This window comes from Nipponia nippon, unplaced genomic scaffold (genome assembly GCF_047370975.1).
Source record: "Nipponia nippon isolate SJK-2023a ecotype South Korea unplaced genomic scaffold, ASM4737097v1 scaffold_8, whole genome shotgun sequence".
Classification (NCBI taxonomy): Eukaryota; Metazoa; Chordata; class Aves; order Pelecaniformes; family Threskiornithidae; genus Nipponia; species Nipponia nippon.
The window spans coordinates 50,508,509-50,524,287 of NW_028262402.1; positions in this window are offsets into that span (position 1 = coordinate 50,508,509).

Genomic DNA, 15,779 nt, shown 5'->3' on the forward strand with positions numbered 1-15,779 from the left:
TGGCAGAATAGGCAATGGGAATGAAAAGTGGTTTATGTCTTTCATAAGAAAGCTGTTCATTAGTAACAATTGTTTTCAAATTACAAAGTTGGTAGAGGTCTCTACTCAAACCCCTAAATCTAAATTAACTTTCAAAGGAGGTGATCATGTCAGGCTAATTTATCTTTTTGAAAGACTTGATTGTGTCTTGTCCAGTACCTGGTGAAGACAAAGCCTGGGATAAAGAGCAGAGACAGCTGACTGCTGCTCCAACATTTTGCGTTCTTGAGTGCAATTACTACTACTCTGTTATGATTAGAGCTATGGCCAAAGTGTTTTTTTTAACCAGCTGTGAATATGTTTTTATTTTAAGGAGAAAGAAAACCTCAGGTTAGTATCTAAACACTCCATATTTGTTTGACTGCTTCTGAGTCATGGAAATAACTGTTGTTTCTTTTACTGAATTGGGGTGAATGAGCTCCAGGCCCATTCAATGAGTCGTGTAAACAATGAAGAACATTTAAAACTCATTTCTTTCTAACCACTCCTCAGCGAGTTTCTTAACAAATGTGGTTGAAAGGCACATTGATGACATTTTGGTCTTTAAAAGAAACAAATACTTTTTGTGCTCAGGAAAAGGAAGGGGGTTGGTATTCAGTGCATCTGAACTGTTACTTCAAATGGTTGAAAGATATTTCACATTCAATTAGCTCTAATTTTTTCCAGTTTAAAATACTTCTAAATTTGTTGTGCATGATATTTCAGTGCCCATTTATTGTATTAATTATTTTAGTCAGAGGCGGAGTTAAAAAGTGAACACAATTCAAGTCTGAATTAAAACATTTCAATTAGATTATAGTATAGCATCTCTGTAGTTAAAAGCCCCATTTTAAAGCCACTGAGTCACTAATTGAGTACCAGAAATCACCATTATAATGGTTCTAGAGCAGACACAGGAAAGAAACAGGACACAGATAAGTCATACTCTTGGAATGGGAAATGTTAGCCATGGCCTTGCCATTAATAATGGGAAATTGGCTGTTTTATCCCCTTTCTGACCACCACCTCATCTTCCTGGGTTGCAAACCAACCTTTGCACTTAGTGAGAAGCACTTGGTGATGGAGAGGAGCCAATTTTTCTGTTTCAGAATCATGCCTCTGCAAGCAAGGCAATGTCAGGGACCTGCTATTTTCTGCACCTGAAACAGATCTTCATATTAGATACACTTTAAGGTTGAATAAAATGAGTTTACTGAACAGACAAGCAAGGCTTAAGAAATTATTTGGAGGTAGCTCCTGAGAGCTGAGAACCATTGCACTTCCCAGCTTTTTTCCCAGACTCCCCAGGTCCCTGGGAGGTTTCTGCCTGCCCTCAGCAAATAAGACAGGCTCCCGGCTCCCAGCTCTGGTCCCCCCACAACTGACATGGCCCCCTGAGCTGAAAGCCACTGTACCTGCCCCTGTCTTCCCTCACATGGCTATGGATGTAAATCCAAATCCTCTCCTGGGGAACATAAGCATATTCTGGGGCTTCCTGCAACCATTGGCTCTGATAATTGGTCCAGCCACATATCTGAACTCCTGCCTGGCTGCATCACAGCAGCAGCAGCTGTTAGGGCAAACCATTTTGAAATCCCTTTTTTTTGCTGAGGGAGGGCTTGACTGAGTTCATCATTCCTGGCATAAACCTCTGGCAGTACTGGAGATCTTATCCAGTTACTTCCCACCATCCAGCTGCACTGATGTAGGTTTTCATGGGGCAGCATTGTAGAGCAGAACTGGAAAACGGGGCAGGATAAAAGCAACCTTTTTTTTTTCCAGCTATTGCCAGAAAAGATTGGACAGACTCAAACAAGAGGGTGCACAATGGGATGGTAATATGTGGTTGTGTGTGGAAGGTGGAAATGCTTTATGCTGGCATTGCAGCAGAGGTGTCATTGAAAGCTATGACTGAACCAGAAAGTCCTTCCAAAATTCAAATTAATCACTTAGCTGTAGGTATGACAAAGCCCTCAGATCCCAGCTGATGTCTTTGCATTCTCTGAAGCATCAAGAACTGACGAGGACTGAAATGAAATAACATCCTGCAAATATAATATGAGCCCACTTCTCTGACGTCCTTTCTTGAATGTGCCCAAATGTCCACAGCAGACTAACTGTTCATGAGTTCGTAGTGTTTGGGTTTTTTTATATCTGCTTCTTTACTTAGCTGTTAAGACAAAAAAACTAAATCAGACCAGTATTTATTGATATTCAGGCATTATCAGTCATCAAGGTATCCTTGAAATTGGTCTATTCAGTTTTAGTTCCCTAAGGAGCCAAACACAAACAAATGTGTACAAGCAGCACACACAGCAGTGAATCTTCCCCCAAGAGAAATCATGGGAAGTGTTTTTGTAAGATGTTTGTGAGTCTGCCTTGAAAAGATCATTAAAAAGGAAAATGCAAATTCCAAATAGTCATTATTCTCTTAGTGAACATTTTCTGAAGCCTTTTATTATTAGGCAGCTAAAGAAAAAAGAAACAAACCTGCTCAGTTCCATGAAAAAATCCTGAGGAAAAGCTTTAAAAAATTGTATTTTTGTCAACTAATTAGCAAAGGCTGTAACTTCAAATAATTGAATATATCACATAAGTTCTACAGCTGAAGGCATAATTTACTCACCTATTGCCTTGTGAAGCCTTTGGGTTTAGCAACTTGTACCTTAAGACAAAGGATCAGGTAGAAAGTATGAATTTTGATCAGTCGGACTCCAAAGACAAAGGCCCAGAGCTCACATCAGGAATGCAGAGCTTTTCCCTTACTTCCCTTTTTTGGCCCTCACACCAGCTTCTCCCTTCATTTTTGCTCTTTTATGCCAGGATCTTACAATTCTACAGAACAAATTGGAAAACTGCTACATACGCTCATCAGTTAGTCTGGAAATTGAGCTTGTTTTCTTCAGGTTTAGATAGGATCTTGCACAGTAACTTTCAATTCCCACATTAGAAAAGCATTCAGAAAAATGTGCTGTATTTCTTGGGATGTAGCTGTCACTTTAATATGAATGTCTCCACAGAAATGTATTTTTTATACAGCATAATTACATTTTATCATAGTATCTGCTTCCCAATTCCTTGCACGTATTTGCTGCAGTGCTACCTCTTCTGCTGGCTGGGTGATAACTTTGTGATGGCATTGGTGAAGCAGATAAGGGGGGAAAAAGGAGTTTCTACAATTTACAAGTTTTAAAAATGATTAGTTACGTTTTTGCTATCATACGTCTTATGTACAGGCTTCTTCTGGAAATAATTATCTTAGTCACCAGAATGAGATTTCAGCTTGAATCCTGTGTGATTTATATTTTTTTTTTACCCACTATACAGAATAATGCAGATTGTTTTCACTTTGAATAGCTATTTAAATGCTAGTAGAAGCTGGATTTTAAGTAAGGATTTAGATTTTGACTAGTAAGTCTCTCAGGTATCCATAAAAATGTATACTTTTTGGTTTCTCACCAACAAAGACCAGAAGCCTCTTCCTCATGGATTCCTATGAAATCATAGAATCATAGAATCGCTAAAGTTGGAAAAGACCCTTAAGATCATCGAGTCCAACTGTTAACCTAACACTGCCAAGTCCATCACTATACCATGTCCTCGAGCACCACGTCTATCCGTTCTTTAAATACCTCCAGGGATGGAGACTCAACCACTTCCCTGGGCAGCCTGTTCCAATGCCTGACTCTCCTTTCGGTGAAGAGGTTTTTCCTAATATCCAACCTAAACTTCCCCTGGCGCAGCTTGAGGCCCTTTCCTCTCATCCTGTTGCTTGTTACTGGGGAGAAGAGACCAACCCCCCGCCTCGCTACGACCTCCTTTCCGGTGGCTGTAGAGAGCAATAAGGTCTCCCCTCAGCCTCCTCTTCTCCAGACTAAACAAGCCTAGCTCCCTCAGCCGCTCCTCCTAAGACTTGTGCTCTAGACCCTTCACTAACTTCGTTGCCCTTCTCTGGACACGCTCCAGCACCTCGACCTCCTTCTTGGAGTGAGGGGCCCAAAACTGAACACAGTATTCAAGGTGCAGTCTCACTAATGCCGAGTACACGGCACTATCACCTCCTTGGTCCTGCTGGCCACACTATTCTTGATACAGGCCAGGATGCCATTGGCCCTCTTGGCCACCTGAGCACACTGCTGGCTCATGTTCAGGCGGCTGTCAACCAACACCCCCCGGGTCCTTTTCCGCCAGACAGCTCTCCAGCCACTCCTCCCCCAGCCTGTAGCGTTGCCTGGGGTAGTTGTGACCCAAGTGCAGGACCCAGCACGGAGCCTTGTTGAATTTCATACCGTTGGCCCCGGCGCAACGATCCAGCCTGTCCAGGTCCCTCTGTAGGGCCTTCCTACCCTCCAGCAGATCGGCACTTCCACCCAACTAGGTGTCTTCTGCACACTTCCTGAGGGTGCACTCAATCCCCTCATCCAGATCATCAGTGAAAATGTTGAACAGGACCGGCCCCAACACTGAGCCCTGGGGAACACCACTTGTGACTGGCTGCCAACTGGATTTGACTCCATTTGCCACCACTCTCAGGGCTTGGCTGTCCAATTGTCTAACTACAACTAGAGAAAAACCTTATCCCTCAGACACCCTGTTGTTGAATGCAATTCCTGTAGATGAATTGTTTCAGTAACTGTTCTTTTTTCCCAGATGGTCTTTCTGTGTTTCCTGACTTTAGGGAATGGTGCCAAAGGCAGTCTTCGTTTGCTCAATGGCAAATCTACCACACCTCTCCATACCAGCCTGTAGCAGGACACAGCAAAGTTATGCAAAAGCCAGCAGCACAGCTCAGCCTTGGTTGTCCAAAATGGCCTTGTGGGGCCTGTAGATAGATTTTCAAGGTAATTTCATCGTTTAAAGACATTCTTCATAAGCACAGAGACAAAGGGATGGCTTATTAAAGTTACTGTGCAAAAGGGTGGCTATGTCAGCTCTGAACATTTGTGGTCTACAGAGCAGTAAATGTTTCACGGAAGTTGTCTTGCTATCAATTTTTCTTCATATGCTAAGTCATTCTAGGTATATTTTGGTCTTGTCCAGACCATATTTTAATTAGCTCTGAGCGGATGGATAAGAACTGGAGTTTTGCCTCTGAAAAACTTTGAAAGCTCCCTGACATCTGGTGGAGGATAATGATTAAGACTCATCAGGATCTTGAAATATGTCCTCACATAGGTCTGAGTCATACTTTCAGCCCAAGAGGAGAGTGTGCTTGGTATACAGAAGCTGAAGAACAGGCAAAATAAGTTACCTGACTGCTTTCTCCTAACTTCCAGCATTGGTAACCTCCAACGTTAGCACTACCATTTGCAGACAGCCGGGAGCCGAGTTCTTTGAGGCAGGAGGGGAGGGTGTCCAGGCTGCTTCAGTGCAAAGCTCCTTCCCCAGTTCGTTCAAAGATCAGTTCCCACACAGACAGGAAGGACTGGTGTTGATTTGGAAACGTTTCTGCTGGTATTATGTTAAAGATGTACCATCCGTAGCTTAATAAATGGAGGTTATCTCTCTGAAGTACCTAAAAGTATAAAATCATCTGTTTAAGATCTTTCTAAGGGAAATTAATGATATGGCAGGCTCTGGTGGAAATAGCATAGCAAATTCACACAACTCCGTAATCAACTGCCAAGGTGGACTGTGGTATCAACAACAGACACCTCTGATCACATAGAAAATAAACTGGAAGTCTGTATCTGAGGACATAAAAAAGACACATGTGAAAGAGCTGTCAAGTCAATTGCTCCAGACCTGCTGCTAGTGTGCAGCTCAGAAATATAATTATGCTGTATAAAAAAAAAATCTTTTGAGACATTCATATTAAAGTGACAGCTACATGCCAAGAAATACAGTACATTTTCCTGAACACTTTTTAATGCAGAAATTGAAAGCTACTGTGTGAGCTCCTGTCTAAGTCTGAAGAAAGGTGGTGAGGCAAGAATCAAAACTAAAGATGAACCGAACTTACTTAATTAGGTATGAATGAGCACAGGGGCTTTTTGAGTTGCATTTTCCAGTATTTTGCTAACACGTATATTAAACAATTTAGTGCAAACTTAGGAGACTGTCTTGCTGAATGCAACATCTGTATGTGATTCCCAGACTGGGCAGGAGGAAAGGAGGTGAGGGCAAAGATCTAAAGCTAAGGATGAGCTGCACAAAACTCTGGCAGAGAGTGATCCACATGGCATTAACTTGACAAATCCTGCATAACCTGCTTTGACCTCGTAGCTGACCCTGCTCTGAGCAGGAGGTTGCACTAGGGAACTCTGAAGATCCCTTCCAACTTAAATTATCCTACGATCCTATAATCAGACACAGACTATATGGATATCATTGCTGAAAAGTGGAGAACACCACATTTTTCTGAAATCAGTCACCACAACTGGTAACCACTTCACTTTATAATTGTGATCTCTATATTTAATCTAGTGTGCAACTACACGTCTGAGTAACAGTGACGACTCCAGTGACGGCTACCTCAACAGACACCATCTTGCTAATGCCAGAGTTGGAGTCAGATATGCATTCAAATACTGCATAGCCCATCAGTACCTGTCATGGCTTGACAGAAAAGTTTTACCACATCACAGGGTTTTAGGCATGTGACTGCTTTTTAAGGATTATTTTAAGAAAGGAAGACACCTACATTTGGAACCCTCTTTGTACAATACCTTAATTTAACTTCCAATTAAAGTATGCAGCTGGGGATTTAACTAGAGTCATTATAAGTTACCGCAGTGGCCTACCTGTCACCCACAGCCTCAAATTTACTTGTGATTGGAAGAAAGTCTCCCCTGCTGATCTTTGGTTCAAATAGACACAGCACAAATAAACATTTCCTTTGGCCTTCCTAAGAGAAGACAGTTCCCAGACTAAGCAGCTGGTGTTGGCTTTAAGCCAAAAAAAGGCTGAATGGATGGATTTAGGGACAGAGTCATAAAATGACTAATCGAAACAGCAGCACCTAACTCTCTCAATAGTCGCATGCTGCGCTGACATTTTCGGGCAGGTCAGCTCTAGATGGCCCAGTTACTCTGTGGCATTCAAATCAAATCTTACAATGTGGCCCTATTAGGGCCAATCATTAATACCCATTTTTGCCAGTGCTAAAACACTTAGACGAGACACCAGGTGACTCTGCAAGCTCTCGAGACAAGAACAAGTAATGAATGTGTGACCTGCTGTGTAATGAGGCCATTTCTAGGTAAAGATGAATGTTTACTTGGGAGCAATCTTATGGTTCACTTCACCTGAAAACCTTCTCAGAAAAATGCAGATGTTGCCTTACTGGATTCCAAGGGGAAATATCATCTAAAGAACCCTCCAAGGCTCTCTATTTTAAAAACTTTTATTTCAAAGGATTTCACAGAGAAATTACTGGGGGAAAGGGCTTTGTAGAAATCTGCTTGATCAGGATTTTCCAGGATGTCTATGGAGCATTTTATTAGCAAAGTTACTGAAGTCATCTTCTCAGACATAGGAAAGAATACATAACTTGGGGGACATTACTACATGATGGCTGAAAAGATGAGTTACAGGCACTGATAACATCTGCACGGAGTACTGAACATTAACGATTTGCAGCTTCTTATAGCAAAGATGGATTTCAAGCTGCCCTGCATTTTTATTTTGAAAAGAAACCCAACAATCTGGAGCTGGAATCTTACATAATGGATACAAATGCTTTCAGTGAAACTTAGAACATACATACAGAATTGTTTGCATTGGCTCCCATGGGCTTGTACAAGGTGTGCAATGACTGGCCATGCCCTATGCACGTAGAGCACACCTTCTTTCAGCTGTGATACCTTTGCTCAGCACTGATGTGTTGTTCCACATGTTGTCTTGCTGGGTTTTTGCAGGTCTCCTGCACCTGTGGGGCATTTCAGGGGAACTGATACTTCTGATTTCTTTTGACCTGGGATATCTTTGCACATCAAAGGCCACTGATCATATGAATAACAACCTCCTTTTCCCTCCAACCCCTGCCCCAGCCTTCTTTCTTCCTCTTTCAATCAGTGACTACCAGATTTTCTGGCTATGATAGAAAATAAAAGCCTGACTACCAAATGACTGTCCCTGTTGTGAGCCTATTAGAACTGCTGCAGTCCCAGTTGGGCTCACAGGCCAGGGACTGGGGTTCACCCGGATGGACAAAGCAAGCTCACATCACCTTGGAAAATCATGCTGTCAGCAGCATGTGCTTGGACTACACTCTACCAGCTCCTAACAGGATCAAAGGGTCTTTCTGAACAGCCTGGAGCAATCATATTTTCAACCACTGTAGCCAGGTATCTCAAAGGTATCTTAAGAAATGCCATGCACTTACACACTAAAGAAGTTTCTATTTTATTTACAGGACAAATCTGAATGTCAGTCCTTTGTGAATATTACCATCTTTGCATATCAATTCTGTGTAGGGATAACTTAAAGAATTAAGATTCATATATGTAACTTCATACTTTAGCTGCTGTTTTGAAGACAAGTATGCAAAACTTTTCACAATGTGCTTAAACTAGTAGGCAAGGGCAGAAGACAGACACACAGTCTGACATGTCTTCAATACTTTAGCATGGGCTTTATAATCTGATTAGGGGAGCAACTGAAAGGGTATTGCAGCTCTTGCTTGTGTGTGTTGGATGCTCTGTAAGATCTGCCTCTGAAGCTTTATCTGTGCTGTGCAGTGTGTCTTGCATTACCAATTTATATAGCAGTGGCTAGCAAGTAATTTATTTACAAAGCACAGTGCTAGCCCTGGTGGTGTCTGTTACCAGTCTTAGGAGTGGCTCAGCTGTGTTAGTGTGATACCTGCCCAAGTTAAATTACATTTCTGTGCATGGTCCAGGTCCAGGAACATTACAGGCAGCAGCAAGAGCTAGCTCTACCTTAAATCTGTCACTAAAGGATGTGGATTTCAGCTAAAGGTAATTTATTTTTTTTCCCTGGATGAAGATCTGGAGTATATGTGTACAAGACCATGCTAATTATTTAAAACCAGCTCGTCACTGGTTATGTCTGTAATGTTTTGAGGTTAAAAAGTTAGGGAGAACTACAATTCTTCAGTTAAAAGCTGGCGTTAGTCACAGATGAAGCAGGGAGAGGAGATACTGCCTGAGTCCAGACACACAACCTTGCTGTGCCCAGGTCTCGGCTGCTGTCCTTTATAGCTACTAGATCCTGCACATCACCCTACTGGTAAGATCTTGCAGTTTTAAGGAGCAACGTACTTTCCTCTGAGAGACAGAGCATCTCAGCAGCCCATGTGAGTCCTCAGATACTGCCCCCTGACAAATTGTATTTGTTAGAAATCACTGAAAAATTCTCATTAATCTCAGTTTTACCACAATGTCTCAAGACAGCAGGTCTCAAGGAGGCAGAGTCACAAGGGTCTTGAAGGCCCCCTCACATACCTTCACTGTTTGCATGTGGCTATGCAGGGGGAAGGAAGGAGGAGGGTTGCTTGCATAACTCCAGAAGCTGAGGAGAAGCTGTGGGAGGCTGAAGAGCTGCATCGACACTAATAAATTCAAGCACACCTAGGGACGGTCATGAGCACAATTCCCCAGGATGGCACCCTTGCACATCTCACAGACCGTGCCTGTGGCTCCACTGCTCTTGTACAGGAGAATGGGACCCTGCTGGCCACCGTTGTCCTGGGGTGGTGGGCAGCTGGCAGAGGAGCCTGTGCCTCTCAGCTCTGGCCATGGCAAAGGTGGGAGCATGAGGGGCACAGAACCACCAATGAGGTGCCCTTCCCTTCCCCATTTTATTTCTGCATCTGCAAGAGGCAGTCACAGCATTGGGCTGAGGCTGAGGGCTGGGGCCATGCAGGATGTAGCCACTGCTGCAGCTGTGGTCTCCACCTGCTCTGTAGGCTGCCCCATTACTGATGTGAGAGGGACTGTCTTTCCTTGCAGGCATCTTCCTGGGCACTACTGCCAAAGCAGCTGAGGAGGATCTCAGTCTTGGTGAGCAGGCTTGTGCACTTTGTTGCATTTGCTGTGACCAACCACAAAGTGACAGGGAAGGTGCCAACTTGCCCCATGCTCCAGTCAGTTGCTATGCTGATATGCGTTCCTGCTACTTCTGCTTTACTTGCCACAGTAGCCCTGGGACACTGTCACTTGAGATGACACTTCCGCTCCCTAAAGAATGTTTCCTGCCTCCGTGTATCACCAGTTTCACCAAGGACCTGATCTCAGAAGATGCCATGTCCCATCTGGTCCCCTCTTCCTCCCATCAGGCAATCTCAGACCCAGACTTCACTCATGAAATCCAGGCTTGAGGGCCTGGATTCCCAGGTGCTGACAATGACTTTTGAAGGAGCTAGCCCCTGGCCCCAGGTATCAGCCCTGAGCAGTTCAGAGAAGGTCTTTTCCATCAGTTGTCACCACCTGTGGTCAGGCCTGGCAGTCCATCTCCAACTCCTTCACACAACCCTGTAGGGTATCAGAAAGAATGAAGAGAGATAAAGGATCAAATTGGTGAGGAGAAAACTTCACCACCCCATGGCACAAAGTGGTCTGAGAGGCTTGATTATAAGGAAGAATTTTTGTGTTGTGAGATTTTCCAGATTTCTCTTAAGAATCATTAAACAAGGGTCCATGTATCAAAGTCCCAGACCTTTGCCACTGGCAGCCATGTGAGAGTTTTAATAGCTTGTGAATATATTTATTTCTCAGCACACTACAGCTGTTGAAATAAGTTCCTAATTCTTACCCAGTTTCATATTCAAAATTACCCAAAGAGTAAAACGATATTTTTATGTCTCTGTCCCTGATGGCTACTCCAGTAAAAGATAAATTATTTGTTATTAAAATGTCTTGAAAAATCAAGCTAGCACAGGGCAGACTTTTTTTCTTCTCATCTGAAAAGCTATTAGTATGTTCCGCAGGGAAGAGGTGATCAGTTTGTATTGGCAATGTAGTAACAGAATGCTCCCCTAAGTCCTCTCATTATGCAGAGGAAAATATAGACATTTGCCCCAGAACTACAATGCTGGGACTAGTTAATGGCCAAGAATTCATTTGAACAGAGACATTACAGTGAGTAGCATTACACTTTCATACTAGAGCATTCCTGACATGAGTAGCTGGGTTATGAGCATCATTACAGGCATGAATAGCAACTTTTAGAAGTATTTGTGCTTCATCTGCAGTGAAAAAGAGGGCTGCTGAAAGACTCAGCAAAGCCAACACTAGCAACAACAGAGAACAGTAAAGTAAAGAAAGAGGGAGAAAAAAGCTAGTGGCATCATATATAATTTACGCCTTCGTTCAGTTTTGGTACTATTTCAAAGTCGTTTCGTCATCACTAATTCAGTAGCTGGATCAGGTATCAAACACATCAGTAACGGTGAGAAGTTTGGCTTTCTGTTGGTCTCACTTGTAGCCAGTCTCATACTCCTTCAAAAACCGGGTGTGCAAATTGGCTCACTGGAATTTGAACAAGAAGTCCAAAAAGTGAGTTTCAGTGTGGCTAATAACAAAAAGCAGCTATAATGCTTTTCAGCTGATGGGGATCTTAACAGAAATTCTTCAATAACTTGTGTATGTATATGCATACATAAATCACGATGGAGATTTAAGAGAACAATAGAGTATAAAACAAGCAGGTACATGCTATTCATTATCAAGATAATTCTAACAAGGGAATTTAGTGTATCTGTGTTGGAAAAGAGAGAAAAGTGGACATTACCATGTGGGTAACAACTTTCTCCTACATGTCCTTTTTCACACTCACCCTCAGTTGCCGTGTCCCCTTCTCTGGGAGCTTGGAGGCCAATGAAATGTCCACTGAGAGCTACTGCACAGTACACATCTGTATGAGAACTGTGACTTACTTAAGTCCGAACTTGTTAAGTCTTAACAAAAAAACATATTTATTGTAAACCCATTATCTGTTGTAATAAATTTGTATAAAGTTTGCATTCACCTCCTTTTTTAAATTGGAAGTAAACCTCCATTGTGCTATACCTCCGCTGTATGTCATCAGAAGGACAGAGTGACAAAGGAAGATTTAACAAGGATTACAAAGTTCTGGTGTGAGGGACCCCACTATACTCAAGGTAAGAGCCACCTATACTAGTAAGTATGGATTGAGAACAATCGATCACTGGAACAACCTCCTCAGGGACGTGGTAGAGCCCCCATCACTGGAGGTTTTCAAGACACGATTGGACAGGCTGCTAGATAATCTCATCTAGGCTCCCTTTCCCATGAAACGTTGGACCAAATGATCTTTTGATATCCCTTCCAACCTGGGCTGTTCTATGATTCTATGAAAAATCCAGGAAAAGTGCCTGAGAAAAAGACAGCCAAGAAATACCATTTAAAGAGAATGGCCTGGTTAAACCAAAGGTTTGGAAGCAACTTGTTTGCAAGAAGAATCTTCATGTGTAAAGAAACCATTGTAATAGCCTCTGAGGAAGAGAAAAAATGTTTGAGTTGAGAAGCACTTTGAAACCATGGTCTTGGGGGAATTTTCCCTGCTAACCTTCCTGTTTTCAAAACACAGATGCATTCCTGCTTACTTGCTGCGCTTTTCTAACAGGCAGCAAAAGGAGAACTTTTGCAGGGCTCTGCTCATATTAAAGAAATGCTGATTTTCGTGGTTTATTGATGTTTGGGAAGCCAACTAAGCAGGGTGGTGAGAAAAGAAAGACACCACAAGTTTCACCACAATGCAGAGCGATCCCTCTGAAAAACCTGCTACACCTCCCTTCTCTGGCTTTTCAGCAGCTGAAGTGAGCTGAACCTCAGATATTGACCCAAAGTACGGTGTGTCCCTTCAAGACCACAGCCTTCCTAGTGACGCTTTGTGTCCTCCTTGCTATAAATATTCTTCCTGATCTGTTTTAGAACTTGATGGAATATTTTGGGAAGATGATATAAATATTTCTAATGAGGATTACAGGGGGGAAATAAGGTATGTCCCTCTAAGTAGAATGACTCAAAAACATTGTATTTTGCATGATAAAAGCACTAAACCCTCTTAGATTCAAATGTGTGTGGCACGCAAAGACAACTTTACAGTTAAATGCAGAGACAAGTTCCTACAGTACATCCACAAATACCTTTTTAAGTTTATACTGAAAGACACTGTTTCAGAGGGAAAACTCTGAAAAAACTACAGCCTAAATGTTCTCTTCCAGGACACACCAGCCCCCAAAGTAGAAACCATAAGAGAATCATAGGGGCATAACTGGGAACAGGATATCATGTTGAACATTGCTTATTTGACACAACTTTTGTTCTGTTCCAAAGAGATGGAGGCTGTTCTGGATGTGAGGAATGAATCAGACTCAAGAGGCTTCTGAGAATGCAAAAGAGCTAAAAACTCGCAATCCTAAATGTTACTTTACCCCAGAATAGAAAAGATAGTAATTTTTGCAGAAAAAAGTACATACTAGATAAAAATCAGATGTATTGCCAAAGTCTCAGCCCAAAGAAATGTAAAAATTAAAAATCTGGCGTCTTATCAAAACTGCTGATAGCCTGGACATCGAGTTTCGTTTGGATCTCATTGAATTATCTAATAATTAATAGTAAAAATTGAAAAATAATTGTTTTTTGTTTTAACTAGATTAAATCCAATTTGGCTCTTATTCAGATAATAAAGCTACTGAGAAAATTTTAATTCATCAGGCTTCCAGTGGAAGATCAGGTAATTCATATGGCACACTTATTAAAACAGGTCACACCTGATTTGCACTTAATTAGAGTCTCAACATAATGCATTGCAATATGAATAGTTACATGCATGTCTCCATGACTATAAATGACTACAGCAGTTTTGTGATCACTACTCCAGTTATTTTTTAACTAACTGATAACACACCTATAGAATTTCTCAGGAAATATGAGTCAGCTGAACAAAGCTGCCACTTTAATTAACCCGGTGATGAGGTTGCTTCCTACCCTTCCTCACTAAACCATCTCTATTTTTTTTTGTCACCATGACCCAGATAAAAAAGGAGTGCATTTGCAAGAAAAATTCCTTTACAGAGAGCCTCTTAATTGTCACCAATTTGCTTACAATGTGTTACAAATTCACACACCTGCACACCATCCAATATTCTGTGTTACATTTGATTCTTCATTAAAACCAGAACTTAGAAATTATGCAACCTGCAGCACGACCATGATGACGGGAAGTGGGAAGACTACTACTTGCACAGCTAACATTTAAGTATTGCAGATCAAATAGGTGTAACACCTGCATATTCTCAGTGTGATTGGTCCTGGAGGGATAGGCATACTTTTCCGCCCCGCTATTACATGATAACTAAGTCACAGGCACTTTTCTTGCTTGCCGTCTACTTCTATATTGGCCTGGGTGGCTGTTTCTCTTCCTGTAGGAACCACAGTCATCTTGATTTCTGGGGCACGCTACAGCCCAAGAAAGGCCCTATACACAGCGTGCAGGTAAAACACACATGACTATGTCATTGCCTGGCCCTTGTTAGTTTAAGGTTTGCCAGAGGCCAGGGTGAGGAGCAGCAGGAGCGTCAGCAGGGCTGGTGCACAGATGGAGCAGATGGAAGTGGGTACTTGGAAAGAGCAGAGTGGGAAGGCATGTTCCTTGGGTGCAAGCGTACCAGAGGCATTGGACACCATAACAGCATACCCCAAGAAAGGAAAGAACAACCTCTCCTGCTGCTGCACTGACAAGAGGGCATGCATGACACAAGCTAACAAATCCACCATGATGGTCATGCCAGTGGCATCCTCGTTAGACGAGGCCGTAGCGTCCCAGAGAGGGTTAGCTGTAATAATTTTGGCATCATTAGTGGCAGATGTTCTTCTTTCTGGGATCTCCAGCCTGAATCCCTGGTATTGAGCTCTGCTCTGTTCAGAGAACAGCCTACATTTACTACTCCAACTCTTGCCCGCATTAATCTATTTTTGCCTTTGCAACTGAGCAAAGTTGTCAGAGTTTATTTCTAATCACTAAGCAAAGATGCCAAACATTTGGCAGCTTTATGCTACTGGAAAAAAGTTGAATAGCCTTTATAAAACATGGAACCAGAGTTAGCATCTAAGCCAAGAAGTTTAGGTTGGCGCTGCCTCTGTAACCTGCGCCTGCTGGGAGGTGGACGGTGACTCACTGCAACAGGTCTGTATGCGCATGTGCTGTTTGAGACGAGCTGCTCAGGGGGTAATGAGAAAATGTAGGCAATGCTATCGCTTGTACAGCAAGAAAGGGGCATCCATATTTATTCCTCTGCAGTTAACATCAATAACAAGTTCAGAGAAGAGCATTCCAACTTTAAAGCAACTTGGGCACCTGTGTTAAGGTGTTTTTTCACTCTACAGCACTAGAGATACGGATATCTCCCAGCAGCAGCAATTCCTAAGGAGAAGGGTACAAAGAAGCTGACTGTCTCTTAGGGAGAGGTGACTCACTCTCTCTAGGGTACCAATTACTATAGAGGCAACAGGCAAGCCTTGCTCTACTACTGTGCTGGCGGCCCTTAGATCAGATCATCTCAAGGGACAGCAATAAGCAGTTTTCGGTGGCTGTCCCCAGCACCAGTTGATTCAACAAAGCTAAGATTTGCTTTTTTTTTTGCATGCACTGCTTTTGCCCAGCTCTTTAAGAAAACTTTGGTGAGATTGAGTAGCATAAGGGAGGTATCCATAGCTCATTCAAGTCAACTTTATAGCCCTGTTTGTGTGCTTCTATATTGATAACTCGCTTGTGTGCCCAAAGACCAAATTGCACAGAGAGAGGAAGAAAATTAAGTTAGAAATCCATCATTT